At 30.9% G+C, this 25,851-nt stretch overlaps 1 protein-coding gene across 2 annotated transcripts in view; it reads right to left on the bottom strand.

Annotated features, from left to right (window-relative positions):
- The window catches only part of LOC148239515 (E3 ubiquitin-protein ligase RNF19A-like), a 101,641-nt gene that overhangs the window by 61,445 nt on the left and 14,345 nt on the right, over positions 1–25,851 (bottom strand). Inside the window, exon 2 of one of the 2 annotated variants that reach the window (XM_088196840.1) lies at positions 5,541–5,579. The gene's annotated coding sequence lies outside the window, so the exon portion shown is untranslated. Of the gene's footprint in view, positions 1–1,261; positions 1,613–5,540; positions 5,580–25,851 lie in introns of those variants that run through there. The other variant, XM_088196833.1, reaches the window with a different exon arrangement.

Below are 25,851 nucleotides of genomic sequence, written 5' to 3' on the forward strand. Positions count from 1 at the left end.
AAGCAAATTCTGCTAAAATATAATTTATTCAATATAATGTAGAAGATATAGTTTTTTCATATTTAACCCTTTGACCGCGGATAACACCTATAGATGTCATCAAAAAAATCGTCAGTAGGCTTTGGGCACCAAAATGTGTCATGAACAATTGAGTCTTGTAATATGTTTTTTTTTTTTATATATAATTTAAGGTTTAAAAACACATTTATTAAAATAATATTTGAATAACTTATGGATAAATAGGTGCTCCCCTACATATTAGCAAAATGCGAAATTACGTTCAAAAATACCAGTAAAGGGTTAATGATAATTAAAATATTTATTAAATATACTCATTCAAAATAACTTGGACTTGGGGCAATACTTATTAAATAAACTTTGGACTACAAAGGGTTAAACGGCCAAGAAACCTCTCCCTTTCGATTGTTGATTGGGTGAGGATAGGCAATCACCTGAAAACCAAGAGTTGAATCTGATCTTAAAGACGACGAAGACTACTTGATGAGAGAAGTTTTTTTTAATTTTGGAGTTAATGCGTAAAATGAAAAAAAATCTGCAAAAACAGATCTGCATCTCGCTTTTAGTACAGTAAAATTACTCCACGATTTTACTAGTTTTAAGAGAAAAACATATGTGTTATGTACCAATGTTTTCAGCATATTACATGAATTGTGTAACAACATAAAGAATCTTGATGATATAGTTAAGTGGTATTTTTTTAAATACCCATTAATTTTGTGCTGCATGGCCAAATTTATCTTGGTATACAAATGTGAGAATAAATAAAGTTTGTTAGGTTTGCAAAAAAAATCAGAGCGACACAAATGAAAATTATTATAGTTAGGTGTTTAAAAAAAGTACAGAACATATTTATTAGTCCCTCATCTGATGACGTCAGACAGCCCTGGGGTCGAAAGAAGTAGTCAGATGATTCACGTAATGATGATTAAATTACTTTTATGCTATACACAATATTAAAGCTATCTGTAGAAGTCTGAATTCTTATGTATCGATTAAGTATCCAAGATGATTTTTTTTTACGAGCATAATGAGCAGGAGGGAAAAACAAATAACTTAGGTTTCATGTTTTTCATTAATCGGCAAACAATGATATCCAAGAATAATAAATAACTATATTTAATTAGTAATTGAAGCAATTATATTATCTAATGAATGTTGTTTAGAACAATATCATAGTGTAATAACATCAACATCCTATTGCGTCAATTCGCGTGAAAGTGTATGTGTATTTCGGACTTACGAAAATTGAACTCGAACGGCTAGCTAGTTGTTCCAGGCAGTCGCCGCTAGGCGGTGCTATTTTCGAGCTTTTCCGAGAACATCCAGTCGATATCCAGCAGCCGAATGAATTCCTGGTAGCGAATTCAAAGTAAAGGCGTCGGAGAGAATTCGTACAACTTGCACTTTAGCTTCAAGTACTGGATGTACGGACGATTTACACACCACACAAAGCACTGGGAGCACTAGATAGTTTGTTTTGTTAGAAGAGACCTATCCTTTCGAATGTGTCGATAGTATCGAGGGAAAGTATCGAAGAGGTATAAAGAACAGCGACAAAGCGTCCGACACGGACTAAGGCCCGCGAGCGACTGAGTTGTATTTTGCCTCTCGGCTAGTATATCTGTCTGTCGGTGTGTTTTGATAGACGAGCAGAGGTTTTTATCAAAATAAAAGAGGACACGTGCCATATAGTAATTGAATATCATAAAATATTATGTTATAACAAGTGTGACTTGATAAACCGGTCAAGTAATTTCGGTGCGTATTTGTAGAAATGTGTGAAAAAACACTATTTTCACTCTCTTGCAGTTAATGCCATCCAAAGCTTCCAAGAGCTATCTCTAAAATATATATTTATTTTCACATTTTTAAATTTAGCAAATGCATTATAAAATTTTGTTAATAAATAAAAATATATTCCACTGCATAAAATTTTTGTCACAAAAATAATTAAAAGTAATATTTTTCGGCTCTAAATTATATTTATGATTTCAAAAAAAAAAAAATTTTTTTTACAAGAACGTATTTTTTATTATTGTGCTATGTAATGAACAAGATATGAAAAAAAACATTACATCGGTTTCACGTTCTATTGATACGCTTATCAATTATTGACAATGCATTTTATTTTGATTAGATAGAAATGTCATTAAATTTTGTAACATGGAGTTAGTGGCAGTGCAAATGTGGCAAATGTTGAAGAAGGCGATGATGCTCCAAATAATTGTTTTTTAAATAATTCCAAGAAGGCCTTAAATATGTCGAATATAACAAAAGAGATAAGAATATGAAAAAAATAAGGACAATATCCCTCTAGAAAGCTACAACAACAAAGGTTTTGCTTAGTAAAACATCACAATTTAGGAACTAACTTACAATAGCCACGCAGAAAGCAATTAAAAATAAAATGTAAACCCTATATTCATGAGCTTCAAAACAAATCTAAAAATAGTACGTTGTTATGGTTGTACGTATACATTGTAATTATTAGATGCTCGCCCACAAATGTCCACCTGGAAGTTACGTTTTCAGGAATGTTATAAAGGCAAAGCTAAGCTTCTCTTTCATGCATCCACACATACACTTGATCATAGCATTACACTAATTGACATACGACTCACGAATTATCAAGACTCATATACTCGACTCGGCCAAGGAAGAAGAGATCTAAGAGAAATTATTTTCACAACTGCGAATTTATACTGACACTGCATTTTGATTGTACATATAAATTATATATGTGTGTACAATATTATTTATAAAAGGCGTTTTTTACAGGTCGAATTGGCAAAACTTTTTCCAGCGATTTGTGCTCAGTTTGATTTGCCATTTTAGCATTAAAAGATCTAAGCCTGAACAACGCTTGAAAATTTATTTCTTACTGTGCGCTACGGCAATTTTACGGTCGATATAAACGTCCGTCCGAGCAAGTAATTCGAATAACCATGGATCGTTTACGCGCCACGCATACTCTAATTGATAATACGCATCCGCAGAGACGTCGTACAGTGCGCACCGAAGAAGTACGATGAGTCGATGCGCCATCGTGTCCAGCAATTGGAGCTGTGTCGATCAATTTTATAGAAGATTTTGCGGAAAGATCTTGGTTTACGAGCTTACAAGATACAGCTCGTGCAAAAATTGAAGCCGCTTGACCATCGTGTACGTCGTATTTAAAAATTAGCTATTAAGCTAAATAAATTAATAAAATAAATAATACGTTCTGTGAATGGGCCGAAAACTAGATTGATCTTGATCCTCATTTTTACCACAAAATTTTGTTCAGCGATGAGGCTAATCATCTAGTACTAGTCGAGCTAGACATCCTGGGAACTACTAGCTCGACTAGTACTAGACCATACAAAAATATGATTTTGTATGAATACTACTGAGCACATTTCTGCAACTACTTATAATACCTATAATTTAAATTTTTATAATTGAAAATGTAGAATTAAAAATAAATAACACACTTCAACTATACTCAGTGCTATAATCAAAAGCAATACTAACAGAGCAAATGTATTGAAAAACGAGAAAAAAAATTGTAAGAGTGTTTTTAGTACAAGGATTTATAAGCACCTATTTAGATCTGATTTTTTTACCCTTTTAATTCTAGATAATATGTGAAAACAGCTAAGCGTTTTTTATAGAAAAAATCATATGTTACCATTTTTATATTTTGTCAAAGTTAAGGTGTTAAAAACGATGATTTTTAAAAATGTGACTTAACAAGGATTACATAAACATATTGATTAACATACATATATTGTACTATATACTTAAATTACACTTACTATTTTCCCATTCAAATTTACATCCTTGTTTATGTATTCAAGTGAGCTCTATACAAAAGAGGTACACTCGGTGGTAATAGCGGAGTATGCTAATTATTTAGCAAAACATAAGCTATTATGCTTGACAGCGAAAGAAATATAGAAGCGAAGAGGTTAATTGATAATTGGCTTTATGATGAAGATACTCTAATTAGATAAAGTCGTCACTTTGCACTAACGATATTGAACTTTTCTGCTTTAATTGACCTCTTTGAAATTCGAGATTTAAATTAATTTTAAAAGAGGTTTTTATAATATAAAAAAGTTATATAATACTTGTTAGATATATTTAAAATTAGGTAGACATTAATTAGAAATATACCGAATTATATCGGTTAAAATATATTAAATAATAATTATTTTATTCATTTGAGTAGTATGCAGAAAAAAACGCACATATCATCGGTTCAGAATAAGAACAACACAACTCAAAAATAGTAATATTATAGATTCATAATGATATCATTTTACACCTTCGTTCCGAATAAGTGTCACATATAAGTTGTGCTATATCGACTGTTGTCTTGGAAGTATCGCACTTTTGCACATGTTACAATATTGCATTTTAGTTATCATTAGAAGATATGTAAGACCATGAAAGATATTTATAAATGTTCAATATTAAACCACAATGAGGCAGTGCATTCCCGCAACAGCTTCCAGCTTAGGAACTCATTTTTCACAGGGAATTTTAAACATTTTGCGGCCTTATACAAAATAATTTTTATTTCATTTGAGCTTCAATGAGTTTGGCTGCTTATTGGAAAAGCATTCGCGTAGAAAAGCCTCAGTGTTTTAATTCGCGAAAAATTCGTGCTCAGATTAAACGATCAAATGTAATTAATCAAAGTCGGCCGGGGTTTTCAAATTATCCCATCGTTATAATCACGCAAGAGTTGCAAAAATCAATTACCTTTTTTCAAACGAAAATTGACGTGTATCGGTAGGGAAACCTTGAAAAATCAGCCAGATTTCGCCGAACATAAATCACGTCAGATTTTGATTGCTGAGCTAATTTGCGTGCTACATCCGATACTATTGTGTGTGTACACTTTTATTATATATAATTTAACAATCAACGTTGTCACGATAATGGCTCATAAACGAGACAGCGATGTTTAATTAAGACATCAGATACAACGTATATACGTGACGTTCTATTTACGACGAACTTGCCAAAAGGTAGTTTTCTTAATTAGTATTGTACACGTTGAAAAAGTTACGGATTGAACACACATTTTCTATACGTATTACCCATAAAAAAAATATCTTAGGTGAGCGTTAATAAGTTGACAAGTCAATTTTTTTTTTATTTAAATTATACACAGTAAGTTATAAAATGATTATGTATTCACTGCATACATTAGACTACGAAAAAAGAATCATATCAAATTTCATGCATCTCGAGTTGTTAACTTATTCACACCCAACACTAATATATTATTTTCAACTCAAAATAATCGTGTAATATTTTTTTTATATATGCACATATATGCACAAATAAATATAAATACAAGTGGCAAAGATAAAGACCATGAATAGCATACGCGTTGTTTCACTCAACACCATCTATACAGAGGCCTAACAGCGCGCCGCTTTATCGTGACGTCACGGCAATCGAAATACAGTGAGGATATGGTATGACATAAGTTTGTCTACGTGTATAGTGATGCTTATACGTACATATTTCTCTGTAGTTCTCGTCTAGACATGGTACTCCATCTAAACAAAAAAATAATATATTAAAAAAAATATTTTTTATAATCTACATAGATGATCAAGGAAAGTAGTTTTTAATAAATATGATCATGATCTGTACAAAATATGTATTGCGATTTGTGTTAGTTATCAGTATATTTGTTGTAACAATTTTTTCATAATATAAAAATAAATTTGAATTAAGTGATCCATTATATATAAAAAATAAAAATATAATACAAGCAGATAGAGATTGGTATCCCTTTTCCAGATGACGTCACGAGACAGCTATCTGGCTTTGTATACTAGTATTGTATTTATACATATTCCTGTTAAAGCTACTGTAATTGATACTGTTAGGACCGCTCATACTCGTTGCGTCAAATTTAAAGAGCATTAAAATAATTTATTAGTGTCTCTAGAATTTACTAGGAATTAAAGAATTGTCACGTTACAACATAGAACATTATAACTGCAATAATATTAAATTTAAGCCATTCAGTAAACAAAAAATAAACGTATATATTCACTGCTTAAGCATGTATTAGACAAAAACAAATAATCTAGCTCCTCCCCGAATCATCTGCATTGGTTAGAGCAGGGGTCGGCAAAGTGCGGCTCCGGAGCCGCATGCGGCTCTTTGGCTCCTTGAGTGCGGCTCTGGCACAAATATCCACGGTCTCGTGCGCCAATTCTGGTAGAGTGTCCTTTCCATGCAACGTTGAATGTGTGCGTGAGCATTGACGTAGTACCTCTTTCGTCCGGCAGGGGCGCAGCGCAGCGTAGTAGTATGACCGCTGTCAATCTGCGTATTTGGCGGCTACAGACGGGGCCAAAAGTATGACCGGCGTCAGAAAAGGGCTTGTTGTCATTTTGAAATAAAAATTAATCGCAAGATATTGGTTTATCATTGCATTATTCACCAAGAAACGCTTTATGCGCAGACATTTCCGGAAGAAATTAGTAAAGTTGGGATTAGTGATCACGACCATCAACTCCATTGTAGCTAAAGCTCTGAATCATCGTCAATTCAAAGAATTTTTAGTTGAAATGGAGAGTGAGTACGCTGATCTTCTGCTTCATAACAAGGTTCGATGGTTATCAAGAGGGAACGTTTTAAAACGTTTCGCGTTTTAAAACGTTCAATAGGGATATTGAACGTTTATTAAAATATATGAACGTTTCAATAGGGATATTGCCAGAAATTTCTCCTTGAAAAGGGTGTTCACTATCCATAACTTATAGTAGATCCAAAACTTTCATTTCATGAGAGACGCTACGTCTCATCTAAATCAGCTTAACCGTAAACTACAAGGGAAAGGAAACACAATTTTTTCGATGTTAGAAGAAGTCATTTCATTCGAAAACAAATTATCCCTTTTTGCTCAAGATTTTGAAAGGGAAACATTGTTTCACTTTCCGAGCCTGCTGAAGCATCGCCAAGAAAATAATTCCTCTATTAACAAACAGCATTTCTAAACAACAATCTTAAATATGAGGCAAGCATTTCTCAGCAAGTTTCAGGAGTTTAAAAACAGCAAAGCGACCTTAGCATTCGTCAAAAATCCTCTTAATGCTACAATAACTGAGTTGAAATTTTCTCTTTTTGGCATTAACATTGGTAACTTTGAAATACAATTGCAGGATTTAAGAAACAAGGAAATATGGAGCTCCAAATTTCAACGTCTTTGTATTGATTTGAAAATATTGGAGAAGAACGAATGTGATCTTAGTTCACAACACAAGTGGTCTGCTTTGAAAGACCTGGAGAATGAAGACATGATCATTTTCAACGTCTGGAATAGTATTCCTGACTCTTACGATCAGCTGAAAAAACTTGCGTTTGCTGTTCTTTCCCTTTTTGGTTCTACATATTCATGCGAACAATCCTTTTTAAGCATGAACTTTATCAAGAGTAAACTGAGAAGTCTTCTTATTGACGAGAACTTGGAATCATGCCTGAAATTAAAAACAACAACATATAAACCTGACTTACTGAAACTTTCCAAGGAGATGCAAGGACATTGTTCGCATTAAGTGTTTGTCAGTCATTGTCATGGTTTAAATTTATGGATACCTTACTTTCATATCATAGTTTATCGACGAATAAATCTTTATTAAGTGTGAAATCAAGTTTTATTCAGTGTACCCGTAATTTAATGAAGATCTAAAATTATTATAAAGGTTTATTACTAAATTAAAAAACAGATTTGGCTCTTATAACTATTTTGAATCGTTGTAGTGTACATATTTGGCTCTTCGGCCAATAAGTTTGCCGACCACTGGGTTAGAGGATCGAGGGATGGCGGTGATGCTGTACTCTTCCCTTTAATCAATGGAATATAAGTTATATTTATCACTTCCATGCAGCACGTGGGCCATCTATAACTTTTGCAACAAAATTATTCGCAAAGACTTATTGATTTATTTGAGCCTTTTTGTTTTTAAGAGCCAAGATTTATTTTATTAGACAATAACAAATAGTCTGATTCCGCAACGAATTATACGATTAAGAACTTGAAAGTACGTTGGAATTTTGATTTAAAACTTAGCTTTGAATCGACTGAGACGAAATTTTAAAGGCAGATAAAAACGCCGCTCTCAAATCTCTAAGAGTACAAACTGATATTCTAAGACTAAGAGACGACGACCACAACATTTTATATATTAAAAAATAAATGCGTGTACCGTACAATATTTTGCACTATCCAAGGTCAAGAGTGAAAATAAGCAGGAATTTCAAACAACAAAATTCTTGTCACAATTTCAACGTTTTGTTGATTAATTATAGTGATCGCTCGACTGTGCAAAGGTGTGCAGATATTTTTGATTCACACATACACGTTTATCGTGTTACATAAATTCAGTTTTAATAGCAAATTTATGTTTAATATATAGGTAATTAATTACACACACGCAAATTGCTTTAACCTTGTACGAATATTAATTGAGATATTTAACACATTGAATACTGGGTATTATTCCTAAAAATGGAGCCGTGCGGCGGGGATTATTTGCGAAAATTAGGATACAAACTTATTTTTTTTAAAACATCGTAACTCTTTTATTAGTCAACGTTTTAACGTCAAATTTTAAAAACAGATTTATGATGATCGGTTTTTTGTATTCGCAATGATGAAATCAGTAAACGTCAAACTGTGGATCGCGTACCAATAAAATAAAATATAATTTTTAGTTTAGAATAACCAAATATATATATTTTTGAATAAAAACAATAAAGATAATAATAAAATGATGATAAAATACTGTTGTATATAATAAAAACCGAAAATATCTAATTTTGTGACCTATACAATCAATTCAAAATTTTTAACACTTGACGGTCAAGCTACGCAGCGATATTTGCACGACACCCAACTGTCCAATTTCGAACAAACGTAAAGTTTGCCTATGGCTAAATGTAATCTTTTATTGTTTATGTATTATTATTTTATATTTCTGTTATAATTTATGTATTATTATTTTATATAGTATATTTAATATAATTAAAAATTATCAGTGATTCTAAACATTTTATTGCTTTAATATTATATATTTACCACTTTTTGTATTTTTACCACACGGTACGCAATGTGTTAAAATAATGAAAAGCTCGCACTTACTGTATACTTCGCATCCAATAAAGACTCGAACCACCAATGTGCTTGGATAGTTACACAAATTAAAGTCCTAATTTTTGCAAATAATCCCCGCCGCACGCTCCATTTTTAGGAATAATGCCCGGTATTCAATGTGTTGGTAATTGAAAACATGTTGAGAACAGTTTATTTAATTTGAACAGATCAGGATCATTTCAGGTCTAAATATTATAAAATATCACATTTGGGATTGGTGAATCTGCATTTAAATGCCCACGATACCTCTACATACATATATATAACAGAAAATAATGATAAATAAAAAACATTATATTTTATATTATAAAAATATGAATTTGATTTACTGTAATTTATTTCTTAGAAAATAGTATCAATAAACAAAGGAGTACGAAATAAATAAGCATTACAAAAATATATTGTAAACCTAACAAAATATAATAACGCAAAAAGTTGTAAAATAAATTAACGCAATTAAAAGTTGAGAATCACTGATTATTTTGTTATAATGCTTCGGGTGGATAATATGTACTTAGATATTAGGTCTAGCTCAACATTTCTTTTTTTTATGCGGTTACCTTTGAATATTTTGGGCTTTTTGTAATTTTGTAGATAAGAATTTCAAGAAACATATCTCTAAAAAAATTACCATCTTTACCTGAATCAAACCGATAAGGTGGGGTTTTTCGTTAACATTTTTTTTTAACAGCGTGCGCTTAGCCTAACGGAAACGTTACATTTGTTCGAAATTGGACGGTTGGGTGTCTTGCGAATATCGCCGCGTAAATCGACCGTTAAGTGTTAAAAATTAATTAAATATATTTATATATTATTGATATGTGATTCGCAATTTGGTATTGAGTGATTTCACTATTTCTAATAAATAATATGTGAGATAATTCCATAGAAAAAAATTGTATATATATATGTAAACATACATATTGAAACGAATTTATTTTACCCAAGTTTTGAGCCTCTGGAATTTAGAATTTCTACTTTTTTGAACTATTTTTAGTTAACTCATTGCGTACGGTGTGCACAAATTTGTGCGTTTCAGAAACCTTCCGTTGCGTCGGTGTGCACAAATTTGTGCGTTTCGTCATTTTAACTTCATACGAAAAAAGCCCACGTAAACTGCGTATTTACTGTAACGTATTTATTTAGGGATTTACCTACAGATGTTACTAATATCATATTAACTAAAAATAGTTCAAAAAAGTAGAAATTCTAAATTCCAGAGGCTCAAAACTCGGGTAAAATAAATTCGTTTCAAGATGTATGTTTACATATATTTATACAATTTTTTTCTATGGAATTATCTCACATATTATTTATTAGAAATAGTGAAATCACTCAATACCAAATTGCGAATCACGTATCAATAATATATAAGTATATTTAAATAATTTTTAACACTTAACGGTCGATTTACGCGGTGATATTCGCAAGACACCCAACCGTCCAATTTCGAACAAATGTAACGTTTCCGTTAGGCTAAGCGCACGCTGTTATAAAAATGTTAACGAAAAACCCCACCTTATCGGTTTAATTCAGGTAAAGATGGTAATTTTTTTAGAGATTTGTTTCTTGAAATTCTTATCTACAAAATTACAAAAAAACCCAAAATATTCAAAGGTAACCGCATAAAAAAAAGAAATGTTGAGCTAGACCTAATATCTAAGTACATATTATCAACCCGAAGCATTATAACAAAATAATCAGTGATTCTCAACTTTTAATTGCGTTAATTTATTTTACAACTTTTTGCATTATTATATTTTGTTAGGTTTACAATATATTTTTGTAATGCTTATTTATTTCGTACTCCTTCATTTATTGATACTATTTTCAAAGAAATAAATTACAGTAAATCAAATTTATATTTTTATAATATAAAATATAATGTTTTTTATTTATCATTATTTTCTGTTATATATATGTATGTAGAGGTATCGTGGGCATTTAAATGCAGATTCATCAATCCCAAATGTGATATTTTATAATATTTAGACCTGAAATGATCCCGATCTGTTCAAATTAAATAAACTGTTCTCAACATGTTTTCAATTACCAACACATTGAATACCGGGCATTATTAAACGCCGCCGCACGCCCCTAAAAACGGAGCGTGCGGCGGGGATTATTTGCAAAAATTAGGACTTTAATTTGTGTAACTATCCAAGCACATTGGTGGTTCGAGTCTTTATTGGATGCGAAGTATACAGTAAGTGCGCGTTTTTCATTATTTTAACACATTGCGTACCGTGTGGTAAAAATACAAAAAGTGGTAAATATATAATATTAAAGCAATAAAATGTTTAGAATCACTGATAATTTTTAATTATATTAAATATACTATATAAAATAATAATACATAAACTATAACAGAAATATAAAATAATAATACATAAACAATAAAAGATTACATTTAGACATAGGCAAACGTTACGTTTGTTCGAAATTGGACAGTTGGGTGTCGTGCAAATATCGCTGCGTAACTTGCCCGTGAAGTGTTAAAAATTTTGAATTGATTGTATAGGTCACAAAATTAGATATTTTCGGTTTTTATTATATACAACAGTATTTTATCATCATTTTATTATTATCTTTATTGTTTTTATTCAAATATATATATATTTGGTTATTCTAAACTAAAAATTATATTTTATTTTATTGGTACGCGATCCACAGTTTGACGTTTACTGATTTTATCATTGCGAATACAAAAAAACGATCATCATAAATCTGTTTTTAAAATTTGACGTTAAAACGTTGACTAATTAAAGAGTTACGATGTTTTAAAAAAAATAAGTTTGTATCCTAATTTTCGCAAATAATCCCCGCCGCACGGCTCCATTTTTAGGAATAATGCCCAGTATTCAATGTGTTAATATGATATTAGTAACATCTGTAGGTAAATCCCTAAATAAATACGTTACAGTAAATACGCAGTTTACGTGTTTTTTTTTCGTATGAAGTTAAAATGACGAAACGCACAAATTTGTGCACACCGACGCAACGGAAGGTTTCTGAAACGCACAAATTTGTGCACACCGTACGCAATGAGTTAACTGCCGGTTTTAACGCATTGTTTTTTATAGCAAACCAATCAATAATTGGTTTATGTCAGCAGGTGACTAGGAACACATTATCCTGAAATGTATTTTCATTCTGTATCCAATCTTCTTTAGAAATTCTCACACCGCAACCTTAATAAAATCGCACTTAACTGATTATGGAATTAATGTCGGGAAAAACCGAGTAAAAAGGTTGCGACGAAAACGCAAGAAAAGCTTTCGCTCCATCTGAATTTCTACGCTCGAAACAATGTATCAATTTATTTATACAGAAAAGTTTTCAATCTAAAAGGAATTACCTATGAATATATAATATAATATATAGCATCGAAAGCTCTCTCAATTCCCGGAAAGGAAAATCACAGAGGTATTAGCTTATTCTCGGGAAAATCATTATGTATGTAGCATATTAAAATAAATTAAACTGTACATGTCCATATTTTTGTGATATAAAATATTACAATTATAGTTAAGTGTCAAAACATTAAAATAGTGAACGAATGGAAATAAACTAGATTACTCATTAACAATTCACACCACCGATCAGACTACTTAACGGAAAATGGGCTAGAGAAAACAAGGAAAAAACTAAAGCATTTACTGAACATTAATAAGAAACCTTCAAACCTCTTTCTCAGTGCAATGACTTAACTGATATAAATATATTGTAACAAATATTACTGATCATTTAAAAAATAACATAAATATTTAAGATATACCATGTAATCTTACACTACTATCAAAAATAAACTATAGAATATTGCATAGAAGCGATAGAAGCGCCGCTTCCCGATTTATTTTTTTCAGTTAAATTAATTTAATTTAAAAAAAATATTATCATCACAATAAATTACATATAAATTCACGTTCATGTGAACAATTACCAAATGCGTCTTATTTAATCTTTCCTCTGACGTCTTTGCGTATTTATCATGTACTCGTCGCATTTAATTTTACACTTCGACAAACACTGGACTGCGTCACCGGTTGTTTGTAAGACGATAAGAGTTTTAAAAAGAACATAACTCCTAATCAAATTGGCAAACGGGTCATAATAATGCATGAGTCGCAAAACAACGGTCATGCGCCGCTTCTTTGCTTACTTTTGCACATAAAAAGAACGCTGGGCAAACTTACGCTTATTTCATGTTTAGCGACTTTGTTCACAAAGCAAACGGTATGGCAATTAAGTGATTATTATATGCGAGTGTTACTCGAATAACATACATTAACTGCTAGCAGTCGAACAGTTCGGGAAACAAATGGACAGTTAACTGTACGAATGATCTTAGTCAGAACATTAGGAGATATCTATTGCACTTTGCAAATGTTATTTACTATTTATTTAAACTTAATTAAGACCGTCGTTAATCTTAATGGGTCATGATGGTCAAAAACAATACATATTAAACAATATACAAAAAAATATAATACAAGATAAAAAACATTTCAATAAAAAATTAAAACATATTATTAAAGAAAAAAATGAGAAAACATTAAAATTAAATGATATGAAACGGACCAGCTCCTCGTAGCTGACATTTAACAGATCAATGTGCAAAGCCATCGTATTAAGGAGCCAGACCCTTTTATTCATAATGTAGCCAGGCATTGTCCCTCAATGTTAAAAACTTAGTAATAAAAATATTTGTTGAATTTTCTGTTAACTCTAAAAAGTTAAGGAGTGCTTTGAATGTGGTAACGAGATGGTTGTGTCTATATAAAGCCCTTGATAAATGGTTAATTCTTTATTAGCGATACAATTTTATTTTGTACAACAGAGTGAATAAGATACACACGAAATCATTTGGGAGTTCGTGAAAGATGAGATTCAAGGCAATGAAAATAATCTATCTTTAGCTGAATATTAATTTCACTTTATGCACCATTTTATGGGAATTGTGAATCAGCATATTTACCAGCTTAAAAATCATTATATTTGATTTTTCAAAAATATTTATTCTGAAATCAAGTCACTTGATTTACCAACCAATTAAAAAAGGGGGGGGGGGAAATATTTTCTGCGAACTACCGAACATTTAATTAATTCTTATTAGCAATGCCTACGTCGAAAGAATTTTCTTGATAATGGGAAATGCTTGGAAGGACGAAGCAACACGATGAGCGTGGAATTGATCGAGGCAGAATTGTGCGTGAAATTGAATTTTAGCATGGGTTGTCGAGAATCTCATGAATTTATAAAAAAATCCCTTCAAAATATCAGAATAAATAAAAAAATATTATATTTTATCAAAATTGAATTGAAAATCATCGCAGACGTCGTTTACGTGTAGACAGAACCTCCACTTGCCCTCAAAAGTAATTCCGAGATCATTATTAGAAATATTTCTAGCAAAAATGCTCACACTGAGATCCCAGGAATAACCTGATGGCGAATAACACCGAAAAAGTGACTCAGAATGTCATTAATAAATAACAGAGGGCCCAGGCTGGGCCCTTGAGGAACTCCCGAGGGGTGAAATATTCTTTCGACAATCGGTCGCAATGGTTACAAACTGTCTATGATCGCTGATTCATGGCAAACCTTGTCGAAGGCCTTCTCAAAATCTGTATATACGACGTCTACTTGATTCCCGCATCGAGAGATTTTTTCACCGTTTTGGTGAAAGCCAGAAGATTAGTAACAGTGGAACAGAAGGGACGAAACCCACGCTGTTGGTCCAACTTGCCAAAAGTGATTAAAGAAATATCTATGGATAATTATGTCAAACAGTTTAGCAGGAACTGACAACACTGCGACTGGTCTATAGTTCTTTATACGCAATTTGTCAACCTTTTTATAAATAGGGGTGACTTTTATGCATTTCCATAGATCAGGAAATGATGATGTCTTGAGAATTAGATCAAAAATGCGTTTTAGACGAGCAGCGAGACTGACTCTGCAACCCTTCAAAATTAAATCAGGAATCAAGTCAAGCCCAAAAGAACATGTCTTAAATTTATTAAAATCGTATTTCAGATCTGAGCGCTCAGTTTCTTTGGTAGTCAGTACTGAAGAACAAGAAGACAGAACGAAAATATTGCACAAAACCATCAGCAATCTTTTGTGAACCGTCGTAATAAATAACGTTAAGAGCAGAGGGCTCTGGTTGGACCCTTAAAGAATCCCTGAAGGGGAAATGTAACAGATTGGATGAATGGAATGAACTTATTATTTCATACAATATTTCAATTAACTAAAAAAGAAACTAACGACTTAAGTGGTGATAGGAAAATAAAACAAAAATTAACTAAGCAACCAGAGCGAACTATTGCGACGGTCAATTACTCAGATAAGACAGTTGTTAATGAACAAATAATGTGTCATTAAAAAAGTTATACTACACATACGCATCAAGGTGTATCGCTAATTATATGTACGTATACGTATGTTAAGTTCAATGTCCTTAATATAACATTATTTAGGAATAATGCTATTCCTTCATTTTTTTCCACCCTAACCTTAGTATCTGAATCAGCAAGGATTTTGTCAAGTTTTTATGTTTACCACGACTCGTTATCCATCAGCGACAGTAGCAGTACCAACCAGACCATAATTATCACATCCAATGATTTCTCAAGATTCCATGGACAAAATTTGCGATTGGGCGATACGACGATTGTTTATTCCGGTCAAAGTGAAAACGAACCGGTCGCTTTGCATAATTGAAAGTTTTGCTCGGTTCAACTGCGAGCTGAATCTAAACAACACAACATCATCATCTTCTCTTTCGCAAAAACGCGATTTGCATTCTTAACCCTCTGCGGTTCGATGACGACAAACGCAAGATGGGGGCCAGTGAAAGTAAGAAAATCTCGGAATGGCGATAAAAATGGGACTAGTTTTATATGTTTGTATACGAATCGTTCGATTGAACGCATTGACACGTAACAGTGATTCGGAACCATTGGTTACACAAATACGTTTTCTCATATTTTAAGCATACAGGAGAGTGATATATTATATGATACAAAAATACTGTTTATCCATTAAATTCATTCAAAGTGTGCAATTCAACTGAAACATATGTATATGTACATATATTATATAATTTATTTGATAGTTATACTTCACAAAAAAATATAATATGAATAACAAACATTAATTTACAGTTGTTACGCCGAAAAATAATTGTATTATGGAAGAATATTTAAGATTGGGCCATTCTGCTTAACAAGTGCGCATTCCTCAGGGGCTTTAATCGCACAAACGACAAAATTATTGTAATAGCTTTCAAAAATAGACCGCCTGCAACTAATACAACACATACAATTTAAACACCAAGCTACGAAATTCTTTTATTGATGAAACTTTGTGCCAAACTAGAAATGACGATATTCAAAAAATAAAAACACATTTTTTGCCCCATAAAGCATATTTAAAGTTTCAATTAGAACGGTTCCAACAAATTATATAAATTCAGTACAATTATTTTTTTTATATTTGAGTAAATTTGAAGCAAATAATATATTTTATAAAGTAATGCCAATTTTCCGTTCAGTTCAATAGCGAGTCGCTCACGGTGCTTAAAAGTTGGGTTACAACTGATATATCATACGTAAGATAGAATAGCTTCGCTTTAGTTAAACATTAATATTCAACGAAATAAAAACTGTGGGTAAACAAACTAAAGCCAGTGACTGTAAAGTTTTAATAAGCTATAAAAATAAGAAAGTCAATCTGCGGTTCAACAAGATTATATTTTCCCCACTTTTTCATTAAAAATATACATTTGGAAACATTTATATTTTAAACAAACTAATGTATATTATGCTTAGTGTTTTAAGACGATGTATTGTTAGTTTATTTAAGAAGGATTCACTTTTGAGTAAAGAATATTTGATAATTTGCATAAAAAGAATCCGCGCCTAAAATAAAATAAACTTAAACCCTAAAACTATATTTAGATTATGTTAAGATGTCATATACATATAACAAGAAATAGTGAATAAAAATCGAGAGCACCCATAGCCGTTGCGTCGAAACTAGATGCAAAAGACTTGTTAAAAGGGTCATAAAACTAATATTAACTGGGAATCGATTTTTTATCTTTAGCGTGAAAAATAAATAAACCACTGTCTGAACAGTATTTACAACCCTTTGAGCGGTATCGCCGTACATGTACGGTGGTCAATCTTTCGATGTTTTAGAGCACCCCAGATACATAGTTATATATTTACATATATAACTTATGAAATATTGAATAAAAAGCATTATATTTATAAAAAAAAAAAATCTGATTTAATGTAATTATTTGTCTGAAAAATATTACCGATAACTTAAAGAGTAATTAAAAAAAATATTGAGAGCTTTTAAATCATTATGAAAAAAATATAATTCCTACAAGGAGCAGTTAATGTAGTTATTAGATCACCAAAGCTGATTTGAGTAGTTGATAAAATCGTCAACATTTTTTGCTATTCAAATGCGTTTTTAAGCCGACCTGTATTAAAAGCTTCCAGGAAAGTATGCATATTTTCAAACATCTGGTACGGACCCACACTTTTTATGCAACGAAAGAAGAACATTTAATTTATTTAAGAATTTTAAATTTTGCATTTTTCTCAAGTTACAAATAGACAGACATGGCAGAAAGTGTAAGGAAATAAACTAAAAATATCCAACAGAAACATATTTTTGTATACTTTTTTAATATAATAAATATTCCATCGTAAAGACTCCATATTATAATATACTATTACAAAATACACAAATCACAGAATTTTGGATGCCTAATTATTATTTATTTATTTATTTTATTTTATTAATTTATTTAGCTTAATAGCTAATCTTTACATCTAACAAATTTAGTAAACATATAAAAAAATATATAAAAAATACATAACAGAAATAAAAAATAAAAATATACCATAATAAAGACTTAATATTATAATTTATTTCTATATGTACGAAGGTGTTTTTTTATTCCATTTATGAAACCCGTTATATTTTTGCTGTTTCGGATTTCTCTTGGAAGACTATTATATAAATCAAAACCTCCGTACATAATTCCCCTAGCCGTACTCGTTTTCTTATACTTAATTATCTTTAAATTTTCTCTATTTCTAGTATTATATTTATGTACATCTTTATTTCTTATTAAATACTTATTAAAATATTCTGGTAACATATTATTTTCTAACTTATATATAAATACTAAAACATTCATACTCAATATTTCTTGAACATTCAACCATTCTAATCTATCAATCATACTTTTACAATTAGTTAATCTATTTTTATTTAAGATTACTCTCATTGCCCTATTTTGTAATTTTTGCAACATTTGTTTGTCTAATTTATTTAACATATTTAATAGTGTTGCACAATAATTAAAATGGGGCAATATTATACTATTGTAAATTTTTTTTTGTATTTATACTTAATATATTTCTTAATCTAGATAATAAACCTATTTTTCTACTAATTTTTTTTAATATGTAATTACAATGTTCTTTAAATTTTAATTTTGTATCAACAATTACTCCTAAATATTTTATATTATCCACTATTTCTATACTAGAGTTATTTATTACTTTTTTGGTTCTATTATCTAACACATTTTTATAATTAATAAACATACATTAAGTTTTATTCTCATTTAATTTAATTTTACAAATATGAAAATTCAAATACAAATGCCTATAAAACATAGCGCCAAGATATTTCACAAAGATTTTCCTTTTGAAGGGTAATCCTCGGAAATGTTAGTAAATACCTGATTTCTAAAATGATATAACTGTTTACCAGAGCGCATCTTCACAACGAATCTCCATAATTCAGTAATCGTTTTATTAAATTTAAATATTTAAATCGAGTCCGAAAAAATAACTACTGTGTTTATAAAAATAATAATATTAAATTAAAAACATTGTCATATCGTAAATGTTGTTAATCAAATAAGATAGTATTTTATTCTTAAAGTCATATTAATAAAATGTTTTTTACGATTCAGTATCCATTTCACTTGAGGTAAAAAGCAACTTCACTAAAATATAATCTTTAGTATGCTTTTTGTTATCTGAGTTATAAACCAGATGGTACCTCAATAAATATAATATCAGCACATCTGATGAGTAATAAGAGAAAACCTTTACTAAAAGTTAGTTTTTTAATTTAATTTTTTTCTTTTTTCTAATATTATATATAGATCAAGAACGCATATTTTGTTTATCCATCTGACTTCATATGCAATAAGCTAATATTTATAATATTTTACACATTATTTTTAAGCGCTTTACATCTGATTGATTTGTAAATAATATCATCATTAACGTTTTACAAAATTTCGCTTAATAAATGCCGGTGAATTATGCAGTGATTGAAAATATAATGAGAAAAATCTTTATTTTCTATAAAATACAACAGGTGAGCCATATGTTGTAATAGATAATATATGTATAATAATATGAAGCCTTTAAAACATAGAATATATCCACCAGTAAAAGGCTTCTTGTTCTATGCCAAAATATGAGTCACGCGTAAAGCTGTTCCAATCGAGTGTTAAGAGTTTTATAAAATTAGATCCATTGTCAGCGAATTTCAGTACTAAATGTTGCTATACAATCGACAGGTCAAGCACCTACTACAATAGCAGAACTATAGAGTTCCGTTTAAGAATTTGAGTACACAGGAAGTTCTGTAATACATATTATTAGGCATTTTCAATGCTACATGCAGATATACAGATGGAGTTGTATAGCTATGCTGATAAACCGGACAGTAACGAAACTAAAGATCAAATCACTAGTAAAAAATATATGGCAGATATATGTAGGAAAAGGCAAGTATTATTTATCAATACTCAACATCTTTGTAACATTTTGTCAAAGCATCATGGTAAATCTAAGCATATGTCTAATGATAACGAAATGGAATTGATAGCTGCTTTAAAAGCAAGCTACTGTATTGCATTGTCAGAAGAAGCCCTCCTGATTGATGGAGAAAATTCAAAGAAAATTTCTAAGATATCTTTACAAGAGAGAATACGGGTCAAATCCATAGTTGTCCTTTTTTAATAGAAGCGTTGGAATATAATTCATTGCATTCTCGGCGTAGCGCCTAATCAATAAAGCACTTTTTAAAGTTGCTAGAGGACGATGTCGACAATCCCTCAAAAAAATCTAAAAAAAGTCATGAACCTATCGAAAAATATTTTTTTAAGATACGTCATTTCAGTGAAATTATATCGGAATACATTTTCACCGGTAGATATATATTTTTACTAGTGAAAATATAATTTATCTGGCAAATGCTAGTAAAATTATATGATTTGAACTTTTATATACGTAATAATATATACATTTACGTTCTTATCATTATTTATTTACATGCGATGTATTTTTCAGTGAAATTATATTTTCTCTAGTGAAGTCCAAATACATTTATACTAGCGTAAATATAATTAACTGATAAGCGCTAGTGAAATTATATGTTGCTCTAAAATGTCCATGAAATTCTATTTAACAGTTGCGAAACGTCCATTTTCTGTTCAAACCCAAATCTAACGTAATGAAACTAATTATAGGCCAAGTCCAAAATATTTGTATTTTTTTATTATTTTTAATGATTATATTGAATATATTTATTAAAACTGGCTTGGACTTGAAGCAACTACAAAGGGTTAATGTACTGATTGTGGTTACCATATATGATTGTTTTTGTTGATAACTAATAATGTGTAGGTTTTAATTCTACGTTTCTTATGTTAAGGATAATGATAAGAAATAACATTATTACAAGAGGAATGACAACTAATCTAGATCGTATACTATAATATAAACTATAAAACCAATCCAATTTCGAAACTATCTTATCAACAAACTGGCACGGTGTCAAATTGCCACCAGCCCCGTTCCAAAACCGATTGCATCGCACGAGCCAGGCATACCAAATCCGATATGCACTCGAGAAAAAAGTAGTCAGATAATAGTCGTGTGTAACATACGTAATGCTACTTTTTACCCATACCAACTCCAGAAGTAAACGACGCGTCGTTCACACCTGCCTCGTTTTGCATGTATGCAAACGAGCTTGACATTTGCATTTCATTTGCACGTGGTGAAAATCAACAGCCGGCAAAGAATGACAAGTTATAAAAATCAGCAAGTAAAAAGCAATACTGTATTCATTGCTTCGTGATCCGAATCTAAGCGACACATGCGCTCGGTCATACGAACGTCCGTTCCACTGAATGAATCCAGGCAAGAACAACTAACGGCAGTTAAAAGCTCTCGAATGACTAAAACGCCCATATTAATTGTCGGTTAAAATTATATTAAGCAGAGAAGGATTAACTTTTAGAAATTGTAGAAAATATTTTAATGAGCTCGAGCGTTGCACCGTTACACATGGTCCGTATTACTCTGCGGAACATAGATTAAACGTTATTTAAACCTTGATAGGGTAATGAATTTGTCCGCCAGATACCCGCGACGGACAAATCCACGCGTGTATGGTCAGCTAGTAGTTGTAAAGTAACCTATAAGATTTGACTAATGTTCCCTCTAATACAAGAGTCTATCTAAAATAAAATATTTTTAATGCTACTAATCTCAGATATTATTAATTTATAAAATATATTTATAGAAGTCGGTTATTATAATTATTCATACAAATATGCATACAAAATATGATTTAATACAAAATAAAATATTTTAATATACTCATAAAAATTTAAAATTTATTAATATTTTACATTTACATTAACGTTTTATGTTCAAAATAGAATGTGTTTTTTTTTTTCATACAAGTTAATAAAATATATATTGACATAATTACAGAGCAAAACTCAACCGTGCACTAAAAATATTTTTAACAAAGTTATATTTTCACATCAATATTTATGATTTAGCCAAACTGTATATACTTTATCCAAATTAGTCTTTCTAATAATTTGTACAACTTAATTTTCATTAAATTATCTAACGGTTTTATCTCTAATTTATTGCGTACTTCAAATTTGATAACATTCATCAAGCTGAATCCACATTTACATTCAACAATTGGATTTAGGGCATTCAAATACTCGGCCAAATGTTTTACCCGGTTCTCGGATATTTTACCATAAATTACGGTTACTGGTAATTTTTGTCCACTATTATTTACTGACACAGCGTTATAATTTATATTATATACGTATAAAAGATTTGATTTTCGTATTTTGCTTAAATAGTATTTAATTATAAAAATAAAAAAAATTAAAACCGATGTATAATTGTTTATATTATATTCATAGTTAAAATAAACTATATATAATAATAGATAAATAAAGCAAAAAATTAATTTACTTATCGTAAAAACACGTGAAACAGCTCACCCGTCCCAATATATTGTTGAAAGAAAAAATGTGTTTCGACTATGAGGCAAAGGATTAACAGAAACTTTATGAAGTGCCGGATTATAAACTTGAAAGCATCATACAATGTATACTATTTATGAATAATTAATGATACATGCAGAATTTGCTCTTTTCATATTTGCAAAAGCGAAAAATATTTTTTTTGTTACTTCTAAATCAATAATAAATATTAATTATTTTGTGTAATTGGTATCAAAATTGCATTGCAGAATTAAAAAATCTGTTAACATCTCTTGCAAGAGAGCTAACTATCAACCGATGGATAACGAGCGATCAAGAGTCGTAACGATCATAAATCACTGACGGTAAATAATTTTTTTTATTTGTGTACTACCGTCGCCCGAGTATTCCGTGTGTAGTTTTTGCAAATACTCACATTTTATTTGTTAAATGGAAAATGATTCCGAAACAAAACGTGTCATAAAATTTATATTGTGAGACAATACTTTCAGACTGTTATATAAATATTTCCTATCCCTTTTTGATACACCGCTCTCACAAATAGAATGGCCGGAGAATTTTGCATTTCGAAAATTGTGAGATATTTCATATGGAGAATTTCATCCATACTCTCTGCATTTATAACTATATTTATGCATTCGACAAATTCAAAGGCATAATTTTTACTACGCCAAAAAAAAATCTAATTTCCATTCATCCCATATTTTACCGACAGCGAATTCACACTTGGAATTAGATTGACAGCAAATGCTGCAAATTTATTTTTCGTATCACTGTGAAAAATAAAAATATCTCCGATTTTAACGTTTACAATTTGGGGTGACGATGCCATTTCGGTTGCAATTGATTTGGAAAGCCATTAAGTTTGAATTCATTACAACTTTTTTTACTTCTTGTGGAACTTGACAGACAATTAGATTTATTTCGTGATCGTTTTGACATCTGAAAACGAAACTAAATTTTAAAATGACATTTTTATAATTTGAATATTTTTTTATGCAGCGGAATAAAAATTAAATTTCGTATTTTCACTAACCAGAAAGTTAAAACACTTAACGAACACGTTTTAAATAAAAAATAACCTTTTCGACATCGTAATTTTAAGCATGCCTCGTCGTTAATTCATTCATCTATATATATGTGTGTCACAAATTGCGAAAGCCGAATGGCAGGTGAGGGTCTATCGATTTTTGAAATGTGGGTGTCCCTTTATCCTTGCACCAACAATAGGGCGACCTCAGTTTTACGATATATTTTTTTCCAATAAGAGAAATTAAAAAGGGCTCGTTTTTCATTGTTCGAGACTTCGTGACGCTATTTGCATTCAGGGTTCGCGCTTGACTTTTACGTTTCCGTAAATACGTAATCACGCGAATTTCGGACCTTGGTCGTTTTTTATGTTCGCTTTGAGGAGGTCGCTCGAAAAAGATCCACGTTCGTAAATATTAAACACAACCTTGCATTTAAAATTATTATGTATATATGACGTTAAAAAAAAAGCAATTATTTACATTGTTTTTTCCGTTAAGGATTGCCAAAGATTTTTTTATTAATTGTTGTTTACTTCAAATTTATATTATTTGAAGTTGAAATGTTTAAAGACCATCATGTGAACTGTTATTATTCTCATGGCAAAATTTGACGTTAATCCGTTAATTTTTAAATGACTCAATGAGACAAGCCCTTTGGGTATATCATATCTTTGGTATTATATATTATATTTATTTATTTATTTATTAAAATTATAACTATCGTGACCTGACAGGCAAACCCAATGCGTCATTATAGTCAAAAGTACTAATACAGCATAATACATACAAATATAAACAAGACAAAACAACAGACACAAATCACCTCAACAGGTGTGCATTGTCCCATACGAACTGAACCAAAACTCCATATGTGCAAGAGAAAATGTCAATATTACTATGGACAGAATTGAGCAGATAAATAGCCTTGGCCAGAGAAGAGTTGGCAAGTGCTCCAGTTCTAGACTTAACAGGCAAGAATAGTGGACGCGACCGAGAACTATAACCACCTTCAGGAGCCCACATTTGAAGCTGCTCGAGCACTGAAGGATTGTCTACGATGCCCTTGAGCAATTTCCAGAAGTGTTTAATTACATAAACACTTCTGCGAGTCGACAAAGAAACGTATCCCAGGGCTCCCAAAATAAAAGCACTGGGAAACAAGAACGGATAATACCCGTATTCCTTCAAGTATAAATATCAAAGAAATTTACGTTGTACTTTTTCCAGGTTCAATTCATTACATTGATTCATTACGCCTGGGATCCAAATGATGGAGCTAGTTTCTAGTATGCTGCGGACTAGAGTATCATAAAGAGTGCGCAATACTAAAGTATTCCTGAAGTAACGCGCATTTCTCAAGATAAAACCGAGCATTTTTAAGGATTTGCTATGAGTCTCTGCAATGTGCTGGCTAAATTTCCAACGTTCTTCGAAAGTCACTCCTAAATCCTTAGTTGAAAAAAACCTTTCCAGAAAATATCCGCCTAGATGGTAAGAATATTTTGCCGGCGTTAATGACCTTGAAAATGAAATTGTGTGACATTTCTTTACACTGACAGTCAATTGGTTATAGCAAGCCCATTTCCATATAGAGTTGAGATCCTCCTGTAGGTCGAGGAAATCAGAAATCGAATGTATTTTCTTGTAAATTTTCAAGTCATCTGCATATAATAAAGAATCTGAATGCTCTATTGCTGTTTCTATGTCATTAATGAACAATAAAAACAACAATGGACCCAAATTGGATCCTTGAGGTACTCCAGTAGGGGTCTTATATCGTTCTGAAAAGGAGTTATTATACTTGACGAATTGATATCTATTGGTCAAGTAATTTGAGAATAGATTTATGAGATCTTCAGAAAACCCGAAATTAGATAACTTTTTTACAAGTAAAGCATGGTTAACTTTATCAAATGCTTTTTCAAAATCTGTGTATACGACGTCCACTTGTACACCAGAGTCCAATGATTTTGAAACATAGTTAGACAAAACCATTAGATTAGTGACAGTGGATCGAGATTTACGGAAACCATGTTGTTGGTCGAGAAGCATACACCTGCAATAATTAAAAATGTATTTATGCAAAACAATTTCAAATAATTTTGCAGGTGATGAGATCAAAGCTATTGGCCTGTAATTGTCAATCTGAGATTTGGGACCCTTTTTATGAATCGGAGATACTTTTGAACATTTCCACAATTCTGGAAAACAAGAGGACAAGTTAAATTTTTAAATTCAAAAATAATAGA

Source organism: Plectrocnemia conspersa, unplaced genomic scaffold (genome assembly GCF_051122295.1).
Source record: "Plectrocnemia conspersa isolate PC_06_02 unplaced genomic scaffold, ASM5112229v1 ptg000001l, whole genome shotgun sequence".
Classification (NCBI taxonomy): Eukaryota; Metazoa; Arthropoda; class Insecta; order Trichoptera; family Polycentropodidae; genus Plectrocnemia; species Plectrocnemia conspersa.